Below are 22,358 nucleotides of genomic sequence, written 5' to 3' on the forward strand. Positions count from 1 at the left end.
TCTCCCACTCCCCCTGCTTGTGTTCCCTCTCTCGCTGGCTGTCTCTATCTCTGTCAAATAAATAAATAAAATCTTAAAAAAAAAAAAGAAAACAGTTATCTTGACTAGATATTGTCAGGCTAAAGACAAAAGAAGCATCCAAATGCTGTCTTCTATTTAGAAGCTCATTTAATGTGTCTCATTAAACGTTCACTAGAATATTTAATAATAAGTGAGTAGGTTGTACATAATCACAGCTGGTTTCTCAGTGTTGGAGAAAGAAGTTGCAAGTAAGGAAAAGGGAAAGGTTAAAATGAACCCTGTGGATTAGAATCTAAGTTATCAATATAAATTCATATTATTATGTGCTATATGTTTATGTATATATATATACAGATACACACAGATACATACACATCGAAAGATACATACAGAGATACAGATGGGTATAGATGGTACTGATGGGTATATATGCATGATTTATAGATATGTAATTTCCTAACTCTGTCTACTGAGAGGGCCTAGAAGCAACGGTCCCCAGTTGCAATGAGCACAACTAGTGCCCAGATCTTGGTTTGTAAGCACCATTTCCAATAAAAGGAACCAAGGCTTCTTGGAGAAATAGTAGGGTAGGGGCAAGGGGAGGGAAAATATAAGATGAGCCTGGAAAGTGTTGTGGAGCCAGAAAGGAGGGAAATACTCTAAATTAAGATGGGGACATGTCAAAAGAAAACAAAAGTCTACCTATGAACACTCCTAATGGACAAGTTGGGACAATTTGAGCAACAAAACAAATATTGATACCATTGGATTTTGCCCATAGAATAAAATGAATATTCATGAGACCACACTGCTATAAATATATAATTGATTAAATAGGTAAATAAATAAATGGCTAAGAAGAGATAGCTCTTTCTTACAGCAGAATTCTAATGAATAGATGTAGAAGGAAAGATGGTAGTAGAAAATCACCATTAGGTAGATAATATAGTAATTCTTGTAGCAGACAAGCTCTATAGGTGAATGGCCAAAAAAAAAAAAAAAAAAATCAGTGGAAAGGGGCACCTGGGTGGCTCAGTCGGTTAAGCGTCCAACTCTTTTTTTTTTTTTTAAAGATTTTTTATTTATTTATTCGACAGATAGAGACAGCCAGTGAGAGAGGGAACACAAGCAAGGGGAGTGGGAGAGGAAGAAGCAGGCTCCCAGCGGAGGAGCCTGATGTGGGGCTCGATCCCAGAACGCTGGGATCACACCCTGAGCCGAAGGCAGACGCTTAACCGCTATGCCACCCAGGCGCCCCTAAGCGTCCAACTCTTGATCTCAGCTCAGGTCTTGATCTCAGGGTTGTGAGTTCAAGCCCTGCATGAAGCCTACTTAGAAAAAAAAAAAAAATCAGTGGACAAAAAGTTGAAGATTTTAAAAGTCTCAAAGTATCTCCCTCAAGATATTTATTAACTACAAAGGGAAAGACGGTAACTTTATAGTGGATAAACCTTTGCAGATACCACCTTAACCAAGTAACCAAAGTTAAAATCACCAATAGTAAAACATATCGACATCATAAACCCCTTGATTTGAGAAGGACATAACATCATTTCTGTGGTGATCTTGCCAAAAATTTATAACCTTACTTCAATTGTGAGAAAACACCAAAAATCCAAATTGAGGGACATCCTACAAAATGAGAAGTACTCTTCAAAAGTGTCAAGGTTATGAAAGATATGAAAATCCTGTGAAAGGAGAAAGGAGATTTAACAGGTAGATGCAATGGGGGAAGCTGCGTAAGATCCGGAAAAGAAAAAGAACATTAGTGGAGAAAGTGGTGATATTCAAACTGTATCAATGTTTGAAAATTATGCTATGGTTATGTAAGATGTTAACACTCAGGGGGTGCCTGGGTGGCGCAGTCCTTAAGCGTCTGCCTTCGGCTCAGGGAGTGATCCCAGAGTCCGGGGATCGAGCCCCACATCAGGCTTCTCCGCTAGGAGTCTGCTTCTTCCTCTCCCACTCCCCCTGCTTGTGTTCCCTCTCTCGCTGACTCTCTCTGTCAAATAAATAAATAAAATCTTAAAAATAAAAAGATGTTAACACTCAGGGAAGTGGGGTGAAGGTATCCAGGAGCCCTCTACACTATTTTGGCCACTTGTTTTTATAAGTTTAAAATTAGCTCAAAATAATAGTTAAAAAAAAAAAGATTTAAAAATATTTTGGCCCTCAAAGAAAATTTAATAGGAAATAATAGTGGAGGAAATTGAAGGCCCCATCTTCATAGTGCATTGCCACTCCTGACTTCCCCTTACTCTGTTTTCCCATAGCACTTACCACCTTCTAACATATTATATAATTTACTTAGTTGTTATAGTTAGTGTGTATGGCATGCTCCCCTACAGAAGACAGGAGGGAGGGTCTTTGTTTTGTTTACTGGTTTATCCTGAGATCCCAGAATAGTGTCTGGCCCAACATAAGCAATATATATATATATATATATATATTTGATACATGAATGGGCAAAAATTTGCAAAAGAATAAATGCAAGATGGCATATATTAAATAGATGCTACAAACTCAGAAGCCTTCAGGGCTTGGCCAGGGAACTTAAATATGTGAAGGGTTGTCTGTTTTGTTCGCTCATGTATCTCATGTGGCCCAGATAGGGCCTGGTGCACTTAATAAATGTTTGCTTAAAGAATTAATGTAAGCTTTTTTTATTGATTGGGTGCAAATTACACACCTGGAATTTTAGTAGTGTTTTGATTATATAACGATGACTATCTTGACTTATACAACACGAAAGGCGGAAAAAATTTAATTTATTGGTAAATGCAAAGATATTCTGGAAAATACTTTTATCTGCTCCATACTAAAAATTTTACTTTCTTTTTGATTCAAAAAATAAGCTTGTTGGCGGGAAACAATATTTCTCAAAAATGCTGTATTAAGATGTAGTGACAGTGTCACATATTGCTGGTGGCAATATTAATTGCTATAACCTTTCTAGAAAGCAATGAAGCATTATGTATCAGGATCTTAAAAAAAAAGTGCTTAGGTTTTCACAAAACAATTCCTTTTCTGGAATCCAACTTCCAAACTGACCTGTGTAGATATAGTAATCACAGAGTTAGTTATGAGTTAGAGATAGTTAAGAAATGACACGTTGGCCAAAAAACTAAATCAATAATGGGAAAATGAGTAAGTACATACAGTACATTCAAATTATGGATTATTTCTCAGGCACTAAAATCCATGTTTATGAATTGCCTTTAGTAACATGAGAAAGTGTTTGTACTAAAATGTTAAGTGAAAAAGAGGAGGATACAAATTGTATAGGCAGTATTATCACAATAATATACAATATAGTGGAAATATGAACATGTGTAAACTCTTTGGAATTTCCCCCTTGCTTCTCTGTACATTTCTTTACTTTTCATTAACATATATTAGTTTTTAAATCAGAAAAAGATGTTAATGATAAAATATAACAACTTTCAATTGAGAATCTTAAAAATACTATGAAATAAAGAAAAAGTCAAATGCCAAAATAAAATTTATTTAAAAACTTACAGTATTACCAGAATAAATGCTGAATGGATCCAGGATCTAAATGTAAAAAATAAAACCAGAGAGTTACTAAAAAGATACATGGACAAATTTCTTTACAACTTGTACTGGGGAAAGCCTTTCTAAGTCTGACTCAAATCCTAGGAGCAATAAAAAGATAAAAACTAATAAATTTGAATGATTAAAGCTTTTTATGGAGAAATAAAAACATAAGCAAACAACAATAACAATAACAACAAAAGACAAATGGTGAGGGTATTTGAACTCTTAATATAAAGGGCTAATTTCTCTATTGTATAAAGAACTTTTAAAATTGAGAAAGAAGGGGCGCCTGGGTGGCTCAGTCGTTAAGCATCTGCCTTTGGTTCAGGTCCTGATCTCGGGGTCCTGGGATGGAGTCCCACACTGGGCTCCCTGCTCCGCGGGAGACCTGCTTCTCCCTCTCCCATTCCCCCTGCTTGTGTTCCCTGTCTCGATATGTCTCTCTCTCTCTCTCTCTCTCTCTCTCTCTCTCTCTGTGTGAAATAAATAAATAAAATCTTTTTTAAAAACTGAGAAGGAAAACAGCAAAACCTGATAGAAAAATGGGCATAAAACATGACCATGCAGGGGTGCCTGGCTGGCTCAGTCAGTTAAGCCTCTGCCTTTGGCTCAGGTCATGATCTTAGAAGGGGGTGTCCTGGGATTGAGCCCTGCATCAATCAGACTGACTCCGTGCTCAGAAGGGAGTCTGCTTCTCCCTCTCGTGCTTCCTCTCTCAAATAAATAAATTAAAACAAAAACAAAAAAACAAACCATGACCATGCAATTTATAGAAAAAGATGTACAAATGACTTAACTGTATAAGATTCTCAACTTATTTCATTATAAGAGGACTGTAAATTAAAACTGCACTGAGACACCATTTCTTACCTATTAGCTGGCGGAAACCCCAAAGCTTGATAATGCTGTGAGGCTGTGAGGGAACAGGCCTCTCATACATTACAGTTAAGATATAAAGGTGCATTCCTATAGAGGAGAATTTGGCCAAAACTATCAAAATTACACATGCATTCACCCTTTGACCCAGCAATCCTACCCTATTAGAGTGCCCTATTTTTCTTTTTATTCTCCTTGCTCCGTAACCATGTGTGCAGTTTACGGCTAGTGTGCTGTAAAGGCATTCTAAGGAGACTGAGTCTTAGTCTCGCCACTTTCTACAAACAGATCTTTCTGGGAAAGAGCAGATGGGTCTGTTTGGAAGTCAGCGCTGTTTTTCCATCACCAAGGGGATTGCTGCGGAACGCCGCCCCCAAAGTTCATTATCTCAGCATTTAATGTTTTGTTTTTGTTTTTTCAAAATACAGAAAAGTAATTAGAAGACATGATGGGCAATAACCTCTGTGCCAAATTACCTTGTTTTAATTTGATGATGCTTTTGAATTGTTCAAGCTCAAATAATTAATTTAAAAACTGCCAGGCTCTTGATAGGATTTTTTTTTTTTTTTTTTGGAATGTGCATGCCAAGTATTATAAAGAATGTTTTTCATGGTAAAATCTTAACCCCCTAAGACACACAAGGACCACCGGACCACTGATCTGCTTCAAATATTCGAAAGATAATAAGCCACCGGTTCACAGGAGGAAATTATTGCCGGGGCCAGCCTCTAGCAGTCTAGGTCTGACTATTTCTTTAGTGACATTTATAAAACCCCGTTTCTTTAATCAGATCATAAGAAGATTGAATCAGGTTTCAGATTCACTCGGGGTTGATAATTGAGCTCATTCCTGAAAAGGCCGAAGGAGCACAAAAGCACCGAAGTGAAACCATGGACATTAGTGATTTGAATAGGAGAATCGTGAACTTTGGTAAAGAAAACATTCCCCATCGGGGCTCTCACGGAACAAGCTTTGCCAAACTCTAATAAGATTAATGAAAGTAAAAGTAAGGAAAACACGGGGAACCTTGTTTTCTATGAAAGGAAAGAAGAGAGGAGGAGAAAGAAGATCAACCTCATTTATACCCTTAACTCTATAATTACGGGCCCACGTGGAGCGGCGGGCAGCACTTTCCTTCTCGCTGAGGGCATGCAACGTCTAGCTCTTTCTCGAGTTGCGGGGTTTGCCTTTGGAAGAACTGGCTTCTCTAAATGAAACCGGACCGAAATTCCGGGCCATCTTTTGTAAATGTTTGTTCTCCACAAGGGCAGGGCGACTTCCTAAGTGGGTAAGCTGGCTGGAGATCTGAGCAAGCTTAGAAAGGAGAGCCAGGCCTGACCTTGAACTTCACGGGCACTGCGCACGGCAGCGCGCACACACCCTCCACCCTGGCTTGGGGCCCTGACCTGCAGCCCCAAGCAGCCTCCTCATCCCCCACCCACATCCCCTCACCACACTGTCCTTGGGGGGAGTCTGCGAACCTGGTAGGCACACCCGGTCTTAGGAGCAGTCTTCCCTCAGCTCTCCGTGGGCCTTTCTCCTGTCCTTCTTCAGTGCCTCTCTCAAATGCCCCTTCTCAGGGAGCCTTCCCTCAGACCTCCGCTGCCGCCAAGCCCCCTCCCCAGCTCCATTTTCCCTCTTTCTCATTATTATTGCCTTCTAACTTAGTATTTATTACCTTATTTACTGTATTTATTATAGGACTCCCCTGGTACAACATAAGCTCCCCGAGGGCAGGCTTTTGTCTGTTTTCTGCTGTGTTCTCACGATATAGGAATGGTGCCTGGTCACAGAAGGCATTTAATAATTTTTGGCTGAATAAATGAATGAATTATCCTGCACTTGCCTTATCATGACCTATCCACCTTCATCACGATTGTTTTCCTTAATGGATGTGAGGCTCCACGCGAGCAGGGATGGCATCGCCGTCGCCCAGTCGGTGGTCCCAACACCCGGCATCGTGCTAGGCACGTGACTAGGCCTTCCACAGTGGCTTACTGAATGAAAGAATTAAACCATCCTAACAATCTTTCTGAAGATAGTGAAATGGGAATAAAGAGCCACAGATTCTAAGTAACTTTGGGAAAATCTTTTGACCTTAGTGGAATCAGCTTCTCCATATAAACAATGATGGAATGGGACCAGAGCAACAGTAAGGTCCTGTCTAGTCTTGGGATTCTGCGGACCCATGCCTTCATAGCGTGTCTTCCTCTCTTCTTAACCAGTTTATTTATTTGTTATTTGAGTATAGTTGACACATAATGTTCCATTAGTTTCAGGTGTACGACTTAGTGATTTGACAAGTTTAGATACTATGCGACGCTCACCACACACGTAGCTACCATCCGTCCCTTTACATCACTACTACAATATCATTAACTATATTCTTTATGCTGTGCCTTTTAGTCCCATGGTTCATTCCATAACTGGAGGCCTGTATCCCCCACGCCACTTCACCCGTTTCTTCTTATCAACTTTTCAAAGTCCAGATTAAGTATGGTTACTAAATAAGATGTGTGTTCTTAGAAATTGTTTGCTGTGAAAGTTGGGGTTCCCAGCAGACATTTTATATAGTCCCAGGGCTTGGGACGTGCAAATGGGATAGAAGAAACTGAGCCACTGCCCAAAGTCTGAGTCCTTCTAAGGATGGATAAACTGATTTCAGATAAGGAAATCATAAGGATTTTTAAAGAGATTTTTAAAATTATTGATTGATTGATTGATTGATACTTATTTTTTAAAGTTTATTTATTTATTTTTTTTTAGTAATTTCTACAGCCAACGTGGGGCTCTAACTGACCACCCCCAGGTCAAGAGTCTCATGCTCTTCAGATTGAACCAGCCAGGCACCACCCAGCGCCCCCCCCCCCCCCGCCACCATGAGGACTTTTAAAAATAGTCCTACTTATAGTAGTGTCTCAGATTGTTAGATCATTTTTGATATAGTCTGAGATTCAGAAATCTTAGACGTTACTTCAGAAAATCACAAGACCCACAGAAGTGATAAAAATCTTACACTTGAATGTCTTCTGCAGAATTGACTGAGGGGTGTCTGCTCATTTATTCAGGGCCTTTTCAAAAGTTATCCCTTTGTTCTAAATTCTAGGTCACTGTCCTGGTTTCCAGTGTTGGATGCCCATGTGATCTACCAACACTTCTTGAAGTCATGAACTAAACTCTTATCAGTTTTCATGGCAGGTGTAAGAAATGGCGAAATTAGTAAAGCAGGTAGCAGGATGCTTTCATATTCCTATCCCTAGTTTATTTCTAACGTTCTCACTGCTTTAAGAACTCACTGCAAGTATTTGGCTTTGGTTACTCTGCACTTCCAAACCCGACAGTTTTTTTTGTGGGCTAGGAATGCCCATGCTTTTATTGATTCTACATTCTCAATACTTTAAGAGGCATTAAAATGTTCTGAAGCTGACTGCATTCTGTTTTGTATTTTTAAATTCATTCTAACTCAGACAAAGCTAAGTTTGAATGGTCCTCGCTTGATAGTGACCAGTGTTCCCTGGCTCCTCCAAGTCATCAGTCTGTCCCGTGCTAGGCCACCAAGTACCACTGAGTAGCTTCCTCGGGATACGGACAAGTGTCCTTAAACAGGGTGGCCCACCACAAACTGAATGCACCCTCAGTGAGGTCTTCCACAGACACTCAGCCAAGCTGAACATCGATGGGAACCAATGTTTGGTGGTTGAGGAGATGACATTTGAAGACTCAAGGCAAAGGAGTTCTCAGGAGAGGGAACAGCATGTGCAAAGCTCCTGAGATGCAAATAGGCTTTACATGTATAAGAAACAGAAAAACACTGGTGAGACGTGTATACAGCAACTGAGCAGTCACCTGGAACAAACCTATCTAAATAAGTTTTATTCTTCATTCCCAAGTCTCTCCTGCACAGTTTGGTATAAAGGACAACACTGGCAAGGCTGAAACTTTTGCACTCAGGTTGGAGCTCCCCAAGACACAGATTAGATCAAAATCCTATCTCTGGACTTTTTAGGCTGACTAATCTTTAACTGGTGGTTGCTTAAATCACGTTTCCCTGCCTCTGATCTATCGTCTTTGCATTCTAATCCCTGCTTTCCCTTTTCTACTCTTGACCCCCTTGGCTTCCAACACAGCTGCAATGTCCACAATCCAGGATCCCCTGAGCTGCTGAACACCTGTCTTCCTGCCCTGTCAGAGCTTTTTCATTGATGACCTAGCAAGTCAGCTTCCTGATCGTTGCCTCTCCCCATCCCTGATAGCTGTTCGTTTTCACCCTTTGTCTCTTTTCCACCACTGCCTTCTCTCTCTCTCTCTCTCTCTCTCTCTAGCTCACACCTCTGGCAGCCCTGCATCCATACTCCGTCTGGTCCAGCCTGCTTCTAAGTACTCTATGCTTTGGTGGAGGCTTTGTGCCTAGAGCTCACTTCCCCACCAGGACCAGCCAGATGGTAACATTGAAAGGACCACCGTTGGCTTAGAAGCATTGCTGGCATCACATAAGGAATTTGGGCTGCAACATCTCAGAAACAACCTGCACGGTATCTGCCGACAAATACTAACCCCCTCTACAGCACAAGTCTCTGTAGCTCAATCAGTTTCTGCTCCAAACCCAACACCTCCTTATTTTCCAAACCACACAACTTGATATTTTGTTATAGTTTTGCATTATTTTTTGTTTTGTAAATGTTTTAATATTGCATCCCAACAAAATGTATATATACGGTGAGAGCCTAATAAATACTGGCTGATTGATCCTTCATTGTCTTAATTCAGCTAGGAGTTTTAGGCACGGGAGCAAAGGTGATGGAAAGTGTCGTCCTTCTTGGTAGATCTGTGTCATTGGAGCTAACCGCTACCTCTAACTGGTGGCTAAAGTTAGAAGCGGGGAGGCTGAGCAATACAGCACTCCCATGTCCCTGGAAGGTCCACAGTTGCACAATTCAGGACAAAAGGGCAGCCCTTCCTGCTTCATGTGATAATTAGATTGTTCACTCATTTGTTAATTCAGTGAATATTATTTTCTGAGTCATGCTCATGTACCAGGTGTGAGGCAACGTGCTAAGCATCATGGAGGACACACAAAAAAATTCTGAACCATGATACCTGGGGTCCCTTACTCAGCCTAAATTATGATCAGATAAAAATCTCAGCTCTTCCTCACGGAAGAACAGTGGGGGCAGAATCTGCAAACAATGGGCATCAGACGTCAGTATCTGGGCTGCTGGCTGGACTCTGTCTCTATTGGAACGTGCCGTGCTGTCCGGGGGGAAGCAAAACCACGGATCAAGACCTTTTAAATCAGGACCTCCGCACTTCAGAACTTCCCTTTTCTTTTTGTAGCAGGATGTCAAGTGCATTCCAATGAAGCACAAGAAATTCTGATGTGAGAAAGAAAGATTTTTAACTACTTCATGTGCACAGACCTTACCTGAAAATGGACTTGTAAATTTCATCAATGATCACAAATGTAATGAAACAAAAGGACTTAAAAATCTGTTTCACTACACCATGATACTATTATGCTCAGCACCTGTGCTAAACAGAGTTTTCATTCATTCATTCATTCATTCACTCATTCATTGGATTATTAGTTCTTTCCTTCTCATATTCACTTATTTAACAAGTGTTTACCGAGTACATACTATGGGCTCTGTGCTAGGAACTATGGGTGATATAAAGATGAATAAGATACTACCTCTCTGGCCTTAAAGCACTTAGAGGAAAAAAGGGATAAAATATGCCCTTAAAAAACTATGGATAAAACATTTGATACATCATCCAAGAGAATTAAAGTGCTAGGAGAACAGAGATCTGGCTTGAGAAAATGGCTTCATAGAGGAGGTAGCTGGGGCCTAGGAGAAAGGGTGGGAAACGAGTATGTGGAAATGGGGATGGGGTTGAGAATGGGGCATTATCACCACCAACACAATTAAGCTATAGAATATATCACACCAGAAAGTTCCTTCGTACCTCCTGTAGTCAGTCTCACCATCCCACGCCCCTTTCCTATGGAAACCGTGATTTGCTTTCTCTTACTAGAAATGAGTTTTGCCAGTTCTAGAGCTTCTTTAAATGCAATTTTGCAGTATACAGTCTTCTGGATCTGGCTTTTTTCGTTTTGAGATTCTTGCATGTAGGTGTTCATTTCAGTAGTTTGTTCTTTTTAATTGCGGAGCTGTATTCTATTGTATGGGAATGCCACAATTTCTTTAGCACTTGTTTTCCAGTTCTAAAACATTGTGAATAAAGCTGCTATTCGTGTACAAGTCTGTGTGTGGACATATGATTTAATTTCTCTTGGATAATACCTAAGAGCAGAATTCCTGGATTATATGAAAAGTGAATGTTTTCATATAAAAGCAACGTAGCTCTACCATGTTACACTCCCACCGGCAGGGCATGGGAGTTCCAATTACTCCACATTCACTCACACTTGGTACTGTGATTCTTTCTAATTTTAGCCATTTTAATAGGCGTGTAGGTCAATCTCACTGTGGTTTTAATTTGCTTTTCCCTGATGACTAAAGATGTTAAGTATTTTTTTCATATGCTTGTTAGCCATTCACATATTTGCTTTAGTGAAGTTTCTGTTCAAATCTTCTGCCTATTTTTAGCTGGGTTTTTGTTTTATTGTTGAGTTGCAAGTGCTCATTATATATTTTAGGTACAAGTCCCTTATCAGGTTAATGTATTCTGAATATTGCCTCCGAGTCAGTGGTTTACTTTTCCTTTACTGTAATGGTACTTTAGAAGAGAAGAAGCTTTACATTTTAATGAAATTCAATTTATCAATTTTTTTCATTTATGGTTTGTATTTTTTGTGTCCTAAGAAATCTTTGCTTTACCAGTCACAAAGAGTTTCTTTTACGTTTTCTTCTAGAAGCTGGTTCGGCTTTGACATTTCAGCATATGATCCATTTTCATTATGATCGTGATTAAATTTTGTGTAAGGTTTGCGGTAAGGAACAAGGTCTATTTTTTCCCTATGAATCTCCAGTTGCAATACTTCCACTTACTGGGGGAAAGAAAACTCTTTCCCTGTTGGATTATTTTGACACCTTTTCCAAAAATCTCCTGACAATATATGTATGAGTCCATTTCTGGGCTACATAATCTATTCCATTCATCTAGGTATCCATCCTTACATCCAATCTACACGGTTCAATTGACGTAACTTCACAGCAAGTCTTTCAATCAAGTAAAGTAATTTCTCCAACTTTTTCATCTTTCGCAAATCAAGAAGGCCAATTTTATTTGGTTTCAAATCAACCTGTTGACCAAGAGTAATATCACAGATACAACTATGAATGATATGGGCGCTACCACCAAGTTCAAATACGTTTCTACCCCAAATTAAGTTTCTTCATTTAATACAAGCATTATTGCCACCTCAACACCGTGCCCTGCCAAAATTCACATTTGTATTATTACCAAAAACATAAATTATTTTATCTTCAGTGATGAACCTTTAAACTCAATTTATGATAGCATTCACAATAATGGAAGAAATGGCAGCTGTTTCACTTTTGACCAAACGAACTTTCAAATAGTTTATTTACTCTTATTTCATGAACTGGATTAAAAGGTAGAATCACTATTGAAATTAATTTCAGTGTCTATTTGAAATATCTGCTGTAATGCCTCTAAATCGAGCATCATTTAACTATTTGTAAACTTCTGCTAATGGAGGCAATACATTAACACCTGTTGCTTTATTTCTTATAAATGCACAAGAAAAAAATATATTGGGTGTCTGTCGTGAACCACTTCAGATGAGCTCAGCCTCCCCGGTTCTGCCTGCTTGCCACACTAGCCCCCCCCCCCCGAAGTCTTTCATCTCAGCCCTGCACCTTCGGTTTGGATTGCTTACCTTGTGCTCCAGACCGGCCTTGCAGACAGCTTGCAGAATGTTTGGCATGCATGTACAAGCAGGAAGTAAGCTGAAGGGCCCTGGAAGGAACTTGTAACCAATAGGGCCAATCGTTAAATGCCATTCTCTTTCTTCATCTGAAGGACTGTCTTGAGATGTGTTTAATATGGCTCTTCAGGAATCTCATGGATTGAATGGTAGGTCACACGTAGTAGTGGCCAACTTTGATAGCGCTTCTTTATGTTGACTCTGCCTCCTTCCCTGCTTTGCTCTTCCTGTCCCTCATTCCTGCAACCCAAATTTCATTCACCAATAAAATATTTGAATATAAAGATTTATCTTAGGTGCTAATTTCTGGGGAACCCAGGTTAAGAAAACTCAAACTAAAATAGCCAAATTAGGGGCGCCTGTGTGGCTCAGTTGGGTAAGTGACCCACTCTTGATTTTGGACCAGGTCATGATCTCAGGGTGGTGAGATTGAGCCCCCCCCGTCTGGCTCTGCACACTGCAGGAAATCTGCTTCTCTCCCGCTCTCTCTCTCTCCCTCTCCCTCTGCCCCTCCCCCTGCCAGTGCACGTGCTCTCCCTCTCTCTAAAATAAATAAATAAATCTTGAAAAAAGATACAGCCAAATTAATTTATAAAAAGAAGAAATCAAGCTTTAACAAGTGACACCTGAATATAACTCCTGAAGCTGCATGTGTTGTCTTCTTAAAATAGTTCCTAACCTAATACTTCTTCGGAACATTTATGTCTTCTCATTTTCATTAGTCAATGATATTCACTATGGATCCCATAACAGATGGTAAATGTATGCAAATATTCTGTGCAAATTCATCGACTTAATTTTTTTTAAAAGATTTTATTTATTTATTTGACAGAGACGGAGAGAGGGAACACAAGCAGGGGGAGTAGGAGAGGGAGAAGCAGGCTTCCTGCTGAGCAGGTAGCCTGATGCGGGTCTTGATCCCAGAACACTGGGATCATGACCTGAGCCGAGGGCAGATGCTTAATGACTGAGCCACCCAGGTGCCCAAATTCGTCGACTTTCTTGAAACAGAAACTCAGTATTTAATTTTTATAAAACAAAACTTCTGTCCTTCCTTCCTTCCTTCCTTCCTTCCTTCCTTCCTTCCTTCCTTCCTTCCTCCTTCCCTCCCCCCCTTCATTGCTGCTGTAGTGAATACTGCCATGGGCTGCCCAGATTCCCCCTGCAGGACTGTGGCTAGGCTCTCCCAGATTCTGGGAATGCTGGCAGTTGAGGGCTCACAGGAATTGCCCTTGGCTGAAATGTGCTGCCTTATTCAAAGTTATGTTCTTTCCCTGGGTGTGTGCGTGGTGCTGGTTGGGGGGGGTAGCTCCTACCCTATAACACCGGTAATGGCAGGTGGATGGAAGGTGGTGGTGAAATATGAAGACGTGGCCCGCTTGCCTCACTTCAGGACAACCCTGATAGACCGCGCAGTTCCAGAACGCCTGTGGGATCGGCTGGGGCTTCTGCTGCACCTGCATCACAAATCAATTTTCCTACCGCCCAATCCTGCTTCCCTCGCTCCCTCACAGGTGTTGTTCCCAATAAACCCCCTGGAGGCAAACCTCCATTTTAGAGTCTATTCCTCAAAAATCCAGTCTAAGACAGCTGTCGAAAGGGTTTTTTTGCAACATTTTTTAAAAAGCGTTACTAAACCATGAAGTGAATGCTATTTTCATCATGCAATAAATAACAAAACCTCTGTACTAAGAGTGTTGGGGTTATTCTCTATTCATTTTCTGGTAGGACTGCTCAGCCTGTATTTCCTGCATACATTGCATTACACCTAACCCACGATTTCCCCAATTCTCTCTGACCCAGCCCACTAGTGGTCTGGCAGGTGTACCAAGAGACCAGCCGAAGCAGCATCATTGACTGTCTCTCCCACCATCTCTGTAGATAGAAGGAATTAACTGTCATGACTGATCCTATCTGAGGGCACTTTGGTTTTTATCAACAAGCACTCTGCACACTGTCCTTGAAAGGAAGGTGTCAATTGCTTTGCCCCTTGAAAGGTCCAGTAAAGAGAAGAGGATTCATCTCCAGATCGAACCATGGGTTAAAGTGAGAATTCCATCCATTACACAACCATTTCACGTGCAATGCAGATCATGACAGAATCTGCACGTTCAGAGTGGAGGTCTGTCAAAACCCCCCCAGCTTCTCATTCCACTATTAATAAAAATATCCCATTAAAGGGGCGCCTGAGTGGCACAGCGGTTAAGCGTCTGCCTTTGGCTCAGGGCGTGATCCCAGCGTTATGGGAACGAGCCCCACATCAGGCTCCTCTGCTATGAGCCTGCTTCTTCCTCTCCCACTCCCCCTGCTTGTGTTCCCTCTCTCGCTGGCTGTCTCTATCTCTGTCAAATAAATAAATAAAATCTTTAAAAAAAATATCCCATTAAAAAACGAAATACAAATGCTGGTACAGATGCTGGATGGGAGTTGGGAAAACAGGCACCAACTCAGTGTCTGGGGTAAACCAACACACACAGTCACCCTAATTTATAGGTAACAGAATTACAATGTGCTCAAGAACATTCTCTCACACCCTACAACCTTGAATGGTTGGAAGAGTGCCCTTCGGCAATACCAATAGAACCTAAAAAAGCTCAGAAGAAAACTAAAATTCTCCATTCTATCATATGCCCTTGGGAGATGTCACTGAAGTTAGTGATAACCCAATAGCATGGTCTCGATAAATATTCTGTGGGTAGAGATCTCTAGCCACACCGGATTTGAGGTAAGCAAGGTCTTAATGAAGAATAAAAACAAACTGCCAAGAGTCAACAGCCAATTTCCAGAGTTTCTGCGATTTGTACATGTGAAAATTTCCTCCAATGCAGGTTAAGGGTGATGGCATCCATGGCCACTGTGAGCAGAATCAGAAGGTTAGATAGTAAAATGACCATTTTAGACAAGGTAGATTTAACTGAACAGTTTAAATGTGCCTGGCTACATTCTATTTATGTTAGGAAAAGGTAAATATTTCAAAGGGCCAAAAAATCAAGCAGAGCTTGCTTTATCAACACAGGTTCTGGGCCTCTTCACTAAGGATTTGAGTTGGTTATTTAAAATCAGAGGCCTCTGTGGGCGCCTGGGTAGCACAGTCGTTAAAGCGTCTGCCTTTGACTCAGGGCATGATCCTGGTGTTCCGGGATCGAGCCCCACATCGAGCCCCACATCGAGCCCCACATCGAGCCCCACATCGAGCCCCACATCGAGCCCCACATCGGGTTCCTCCGCTAAGAGCCTGCTTCTTCTTCTCCCACTCCCCCTGCTTGTGTTCCCTCTCTCGCTGGCTGTCTCTCTGTCACATAAATAAATAAAATCTTTAAAATAAAATAAAATAAAATAAAGTCAGAGGCCTCTGTAGCAACTGTAGAAATACCTAACTTTTACTCTTGAAAGATTGGAGAATAGAGACATTTTCCGGTTAAATTAATTTTAGAAAGATGTCAACTAAATCTTTTAACCTATTATCAGATACAGATTTCTATGCATGTGTTAGAACTTCATACATGCCTAGGTGACTAGGTGGGTTGAGCCTCCAATTCTTGGTTTCTGCTCAGGTCATGATCTCAGGGTCGTAAGATTGAGCCCCGAGTTGGGCTCTGCACTCAGCGCAGAGTCTGATAGAGATTCTTTCCCCCTCCCATTCCCTTCCCCTCTCCTGCTCCTCCCCTGCACTCTCTCTCAAATAAATAAAATCTTCTCTTTAAATCTTTCTAGGAACCCCATGGCATTGTGATAATTAAATTAATTAATACATGCAAAACACTTAGAACAGTGCCTGACATCTGGTAAAGGCTTAATAAATGTAAGATGCTGGTATTAATTTTCTTTTGGGGAGAATAAGAAACGGGAGAAATTTCAGAAGTAGACAGAGTTTACTGAAAAAATTTCAGGCTACTTTTGAGATGTCTGTTTGGGATTTTCCCATTCATTATTCATTCATTGAGCAAAGCACTTGTTCGGCACGTGGTCGTTGTAACTACTCTGATTATTTGAGGCTACCTGCCATGTAATCAATATAATTTAATCACACCAACATATGATCAAAACAATTATATTGTTGCATCTAATTCTTTAACCAGTCTCACTGGACTCAGATAAACCATATAATAAAAATTTATGAAGAAAATAGCTTTTAAAATAGTTTGTAGATTAAATGAATTCATTCTGATATTCAATTCCCAGGCAATAATTGCCCTTCAGAAATGCCAGCAAGACACAAGAAGCTATAAAGTCAGAGAAATGTGAGCATTAACCGAACAGCCGGGTCAGTTATGATGTCATTAAATAAAACACGCACTCACATAAGCAGAAGCCAAATAGACCATAAAACAGTTGATTCCTTTCCACATAGAAAGACCAAATGCATCTATCTTAAGAGTGGGACTATGTATGCCAATTAAGTTGTATATTAGATATTTTCCATCAATTGAGCAAGTATAATCAGAAGCTCCCAGGATTTGATAAAAAAAATATACATTTAAAGCATGTGGCAATATAAAATAATTTTAGCCAAAAAAAGCAGCAACAAGGTATCTATAAAAAATTGGATACTTCCAAATCTTTTTGAATATAATGGATTAAATAAGATACATCAAAATAGATATAATTAACAGTCATTTAGTAAGTTTTGGTAAAAAACTTTGGGCTTATGTCCCAGCAATTTAGAAAGCAAATTATTCTAATAGCTGAACCACACATCCTTTTACAACATTAAAGGAGGGTATAATATAGTTGGCAGCCAATGGAAAATTAAAAATAATTTCTATGCTAGAAAATTGTTATTTTTAATGCGCATTTTGAAAGAAGTTCAAAGAATCAAATGACACTGTCCTAATAAAACTTCTTTTCTATTTATGAGTGAGGTTTCTCAATGCTTACATATAAAAAATAGATTGGAATAGAATTGCATTGCAAAATGCTACTTTGTTCTAGTAATAAGTAATATCCATGATAGATACATAAATCCATTTTTAAAGGCCCATGGTCTCAATAATCATTTGCTTTTGGGGGCCAATAATTGTTTACCAAATTTGTAACCTATTTTATAATTTTTTGCTTAGGTGGGTATTGCCATGTACTGTGTAATTGTAATAAAAACTCAACCCAGAAGGGAACAATCTCTCTCTTGGAGGTTTATGATCATAGAACATTTTTTAAAATTTCGATTTATTTACATATTTCAGTGTCAGAGAAATGTGAAAGTCATCAATAAAAGCCTGTCAAGAGTAAAGTAATTTACACGAGGGTGAAATTGTATGGTGGAAGTAGAATGAAAATATAAATTCAAGAGGAAAGAGAAATGATATACAATTTCTGACTATTAAAAGAGTGGATTTGTGTGTATGCTTTAAAAGGGCAGGGAAGCACATCAAACACTGTCGTACTTAAAGTCTTTAAAGTCCAGTTTTATTTTAAAATGTCAACATTTACAATGAACCAGAAATTGCTTCATTTGCAGCTTTCTAAGCTTATGAAGACATTTTTAGAAAGATTGATTGATTGATTGATTGATGAGAGAGAAAGAGAGCGCAGCAGGGAGGGATAGAAGGAGAGGGAAAAAGAGCCTTAAGCAGACTCTGCACCGAGTGCAGAGTCCGACGCGGGGCTCAGCCTCACCACTCTGAGATCACGACCTGAGCCAGTCGCTTAACCCACTGTGCCACCCAGGCGCCCCACGATCACACTTTTTGATGGTCAACATAAATTGTGCAAGGGGATGCATAGTTTTTCAAAATGCAGTTGGTACGTATAAGAGCAAAAACGCTGGAAGATCCCTGTGGATCTCCCTGTCTGGGGACACAAGGTCCACACTGAATCCAAAAGGATGATGAACTCTCCAGGAGGCTTGGACTGGGGACTGGATGGGGGCTCTTGCAGGGCAGGAGCAAAGGCGGGGAGACCGGAGAGAAAGACTGACATAGTGAAGAGAAGTGTTCTCCTACAGCTGGAGTGAGGCACCTGGCGGAGAGCTGAAGCCATACAGGTAGACAGATCATCTGGCTGAAAAGTTAGAATAAACTGAGGGACAGAGGGTAAGGATGGAGCCTCAGGGACAGTAGAGGTCGAGAGGAACCCCTGAGGACACTAAAAGGGTATGATCCAAAAAGTGGGAAGGGAATGGGGAGCGGGGATCATGAAAGTCAACTGGGGGAAAGAGTTTCAAAAAAGGGAATTGACAATAGTGTCCATTGGATTTAAACGTAAAAGGGTTTGCTGGTGAACGTGTTAGTTAAGGGTCTCTGGGTAGCACGCCTAAGAAAGAGTTTAAGCAAGAAAAATGGTAGTGTGGACAGTCAGAGCCAGAGTTGAAGCCAGGAACTTAACCTGGAGCCCTGGCCAGACTCCTCAGGGTGAAGCCACATACCAGCTCAGTACCAGGCACTCCCATCTCTGGGTTTCTATTCAAACTTCTGGGAGAATGGCCCAGCTCAGGTGAGGTGTCTCCTCTCACATAATCAGCCACGGCCATGGGGTATGATAACAGCACAGAATGGCTGGTGGGGGGCTATTCCTGTGTGTTGGGGCTGAGGCAGAGAAGCAGGAACCACTGGGAGCAGGGAGCCACCCCCGTGGGGGTCTACCACAGATTGCCACTGCAGGAGAATTCGTGGGAACAGAAGTCAGACCGCAGTGCTCAAAGAGTGAATGGGAAATAAGAAAGTCGGCTTTGAAGAACTTGGCCACGATGGGACGGAGTGAGAAAAGTGGTAACCAGAGTGGATGAATTAAGAGAGGGTATCACCAGTGGAACCTTCTATACATGTCCAGTGTTTCCCATCTCTCCCATGCACATAAGAATCTGCTCTTAGAATCCATCTATGATAGTTTCTCAATGTGCCTGAACCATACGATAGTTGATATCAGGGGGCGGGGAAGTGGTGAAGAGCATGGACTTTAGATACAGAAGACCAGGGCCCTAGACTCTGATCCTGAATAGATGTCTGACTTTGGCCAAGTCCTTTGTATTTCCAAGGCTCAAGTTTCTCATATGCAAAATGGGGATAATAAGAATTGTGGGGGGGAAAAAGAATTGTGGAATAGCCAAATAACAAAATTTATGTAACTCTTTTATAAACTGTAAAGAGCCAAACAGATAATACAATGTAACATCCATTTCAAACACGCAAATTAGAACTGGCTCACAGACACAAACTCCACTCCAGAAAATTCTGTGCACTTGTTAGTCTGGTAATATTTTTGTGTTGGAGAGCTTAGAACTTTGGAGCTGGAAAGGTCTATAATGATTATCTTAGCAAATGCTGACTTTGTTTAAAAGAAATGTGCTCAGGGGCGCCTGGGTGGCACAGCGGTTAAGCGTCTGCCTTCGGCTCAGTGCGTGATCCTGGCGTTATGGGATCGAGCCCCACATCAGGCTCCTCTGCTATGAGCCTGCTTCTTCCTCTCCCACTCCCCCTGCTTGTGTTCCCTCTCTTGCTGGCTGTCTCTATCTCTGTCAAATAAATAAATAAAATCTTTTAAAAAATAAATAAATAAATAAAATAAAAGAAATGTGCTCAGAGAAGCTTAGTAACCCATTCAAGGTTACACAGCTAGTAAGAGACAGGATGGGAACTTGACTCAAGCCTTCCTTAGTATGCAACTTCTCGCATTTGATTTACATGTGGAAGTGTAACATGGTTTTTCTGCTATATCTTATGTGCTTTTTCAAATTCTTTCCACTACAGTGAAATCTACGTCTGTGGAAGTTAGAGAGCTCTATAGTGCATAGTCTCAAATGGGAAGAGAAATTTCTGTTTGATCACGGAGTCTTCGCCTTCTAGTTGTGGGGATAAAGAAATCACACTGATAGAGCTGAAGGGAATGGCTACTTCGGGCCTTCAGCAGCCTGAAAATATGTAGCCGTCTTGGGCGCCCAGGTTCGAATGTTGGCAGGGTCAATGTGATAGCTTAACCTTTTAAGACAGATTAGTTGAGTTCTTGGAATGCCCCTGTTTAGTGGGCTTGCAGGGGTCTTTTGGATGAGCCCCTTGCTAAGTAAGCTCCGTCTGCTTTGCATCAACTTTACACAATCTCAAGATAATCTCAGACTGCATCTCCATGAAGCCGAAGCCAGCAATAGGAAATTCAGCCGATCAGCTCTTTATTTGGCATGGGAGAAATCGCTATACTGCCTATTGCAACAGTATTTATCATTGTGAAGTTGGGAAACCGCCTACATGCTCAAAAATTAGGAAATGTTTAAATCGATTATGGTCTATTTGTATGAAGGACTATGGTGCAGCCAATGAGATTTTGCTCTCTTAGAATCTAGGCATCTTATACAGCTAATTTGAAAAATGATTTATTTTATATTTTTGACACATGTTGCCACCGTATTGACTCAGCCTGGTGAAATCTTATATAAGTCCCTCTATAATGTTTCAACTTACCGATTATTGCCTTGTCTACTCTATCCTGTAGCCTCTTAACTATGACCGCCACAGAAACCTTCTGGGCTCCAATGGGACTCATGAGGACGGGGGTGTAGTTATGTAACTCCAGAAGTGGGGTTTTAATTCTTTATAGTATACTGAAAGATGGGAAAACTCTTGAAAATGTAAAGTGCTACATAAATTTCAGTGTTATATCTCTGTTGAATACTTTTCCTAGTCTAATTAAATAATTAAGTAGTTTTTCTACTAAGTACATACTTTTCTAGCTGAATACTTTTTCGGTGTCTAATTCTGGCATGGTTACAACAGAACAAATAAACGCAGACAGGCTCTGACAAAACATTCTGTAATAATAAGTTTTAGAAAGTACAAGGGGAAATTGAAACCCTCAAACATGGCTTGTGGGAATGTAAAGTGGTGCAGCCTTTTTGGAAAACAGTTTGGTAGTTTCTATAATTTGTTAAATATGGTGTTACAATATGATCCAGAAATTTTACTCCTAGGTATATATACACCTACGAGAAATTAAAACATTGTCCACACAAAACCTTGTACATGAATGGTAATAGCAGGCTCATCATAGCCCACATGTGGAACAGTCCACATTTCCATCTGAATGGAAACTGACGAATGGGTAGACAAAATGTGGTATACCCACACAATGGCATAGTATTCACTCATAGAAAGGAATGAAGTATTGATACACGCTACAACACGGATGAACCCGGAAAACATTTTGCTGAGTGAAAGAAGCCAGTCACAAGAGACCACGTATCGTACAATTCCATTTATATGAAACATCCAAAATGGGCAAATTTATAGAGACAGAAGGGAGCGTAGTGGTTGCCTAAGGCTGAGGGGTGTTTGGGGAGAAAATGGGGATTGACCACGAACGGATACAGTTCCCTTTCGGAGTGGTAAAATGTTCTAAAATGGATTGGGATGCTGGTTACACAACTCTGTGATTATACTAAAAACCATTGAATTGGCCACTGTAAATGGGAGCGTTGTAAGGTGTGTGAGTTGTAGCTCAATAAAGCTATTAAAAAATAAACTCAGATACAAAAAAGCCTCTTCTCTGATTAGATGCAAGGTCATACACATTGGGAAGTGGAGTGTTGAAAGGTTTGAGGTACCTGAAAGGTAATATTTCAAACGAATGGGAAAAGGCATATCTGAAGCCACCAACAAATGGGGAAAATACCCAATCTAAAACTTAGATCAGAAGTTCAATACATATAGACTGATTTTTAAGACACCATCAAATGGTGGGGGGCGAGGTGATGCAACTATGCAAGCTGAATATAAACAAAAGCATTCAGCCTTCTACCTCTCCCATAAAAATAATTTAAGTCAGTGGAAAACCATGATTTGCATGGTATTTAGTGATACCAGCTCTGTGACTTCCTTAACCAATTGGTCCTAATCTGCCTATCAGAAGCCGAGACAATGTTGATATATCTTTTGCTTTAGCCAGAGGGAGGAAGACATCCCCACGTAATAATCACATCCTTATACGAATTGAAAACGTATGTTCCAGCCATGGTGGTCCTACAAAAACATAAACCCATATGGGGGTTCTCGACTCAGTGTCATCA

General features: G+C 40.6%; 1 protein-coding gene across 4 annotated transcripts in view; it reads left to right on the forward strand.

Annotated features, from left to right (window-relative positions):
- Positions 1-10,893, forward strand: part of LOC123799449 (uncharacterized) — an 80,710-nt gene extending 69,817 nt beyond the window's left edge. For all 4 annotated transcript variants that reach the window (XR_015721555.1, XR_015721556.1, XR_015721554.1 and 1 more), the window contains one exon: positions 7,562-10,893. The gene's annotated coding sequence lies outside the window, so the exon portion shown is untranslated. The remainder of the gene's footprint in view (positions 1-7,561) is intronic.
- Positions 10,894-22,358: the final 11,465 nt, after the last annotated feature.

Source organism: Ursus americanus, chromosome 24, assembly GCF_024610735.1.
Source record: "Ursus americanus isolate L20-20 chromosome 24, mUrsAme1.1.p, whole genome shotgun sequence".
Classification (NCBI taxonomy): Eukaryota; Metazoa; Chordata; class Mammalia; order Carnivora; family Ursidae; genus Ursus; species Ursus americanus.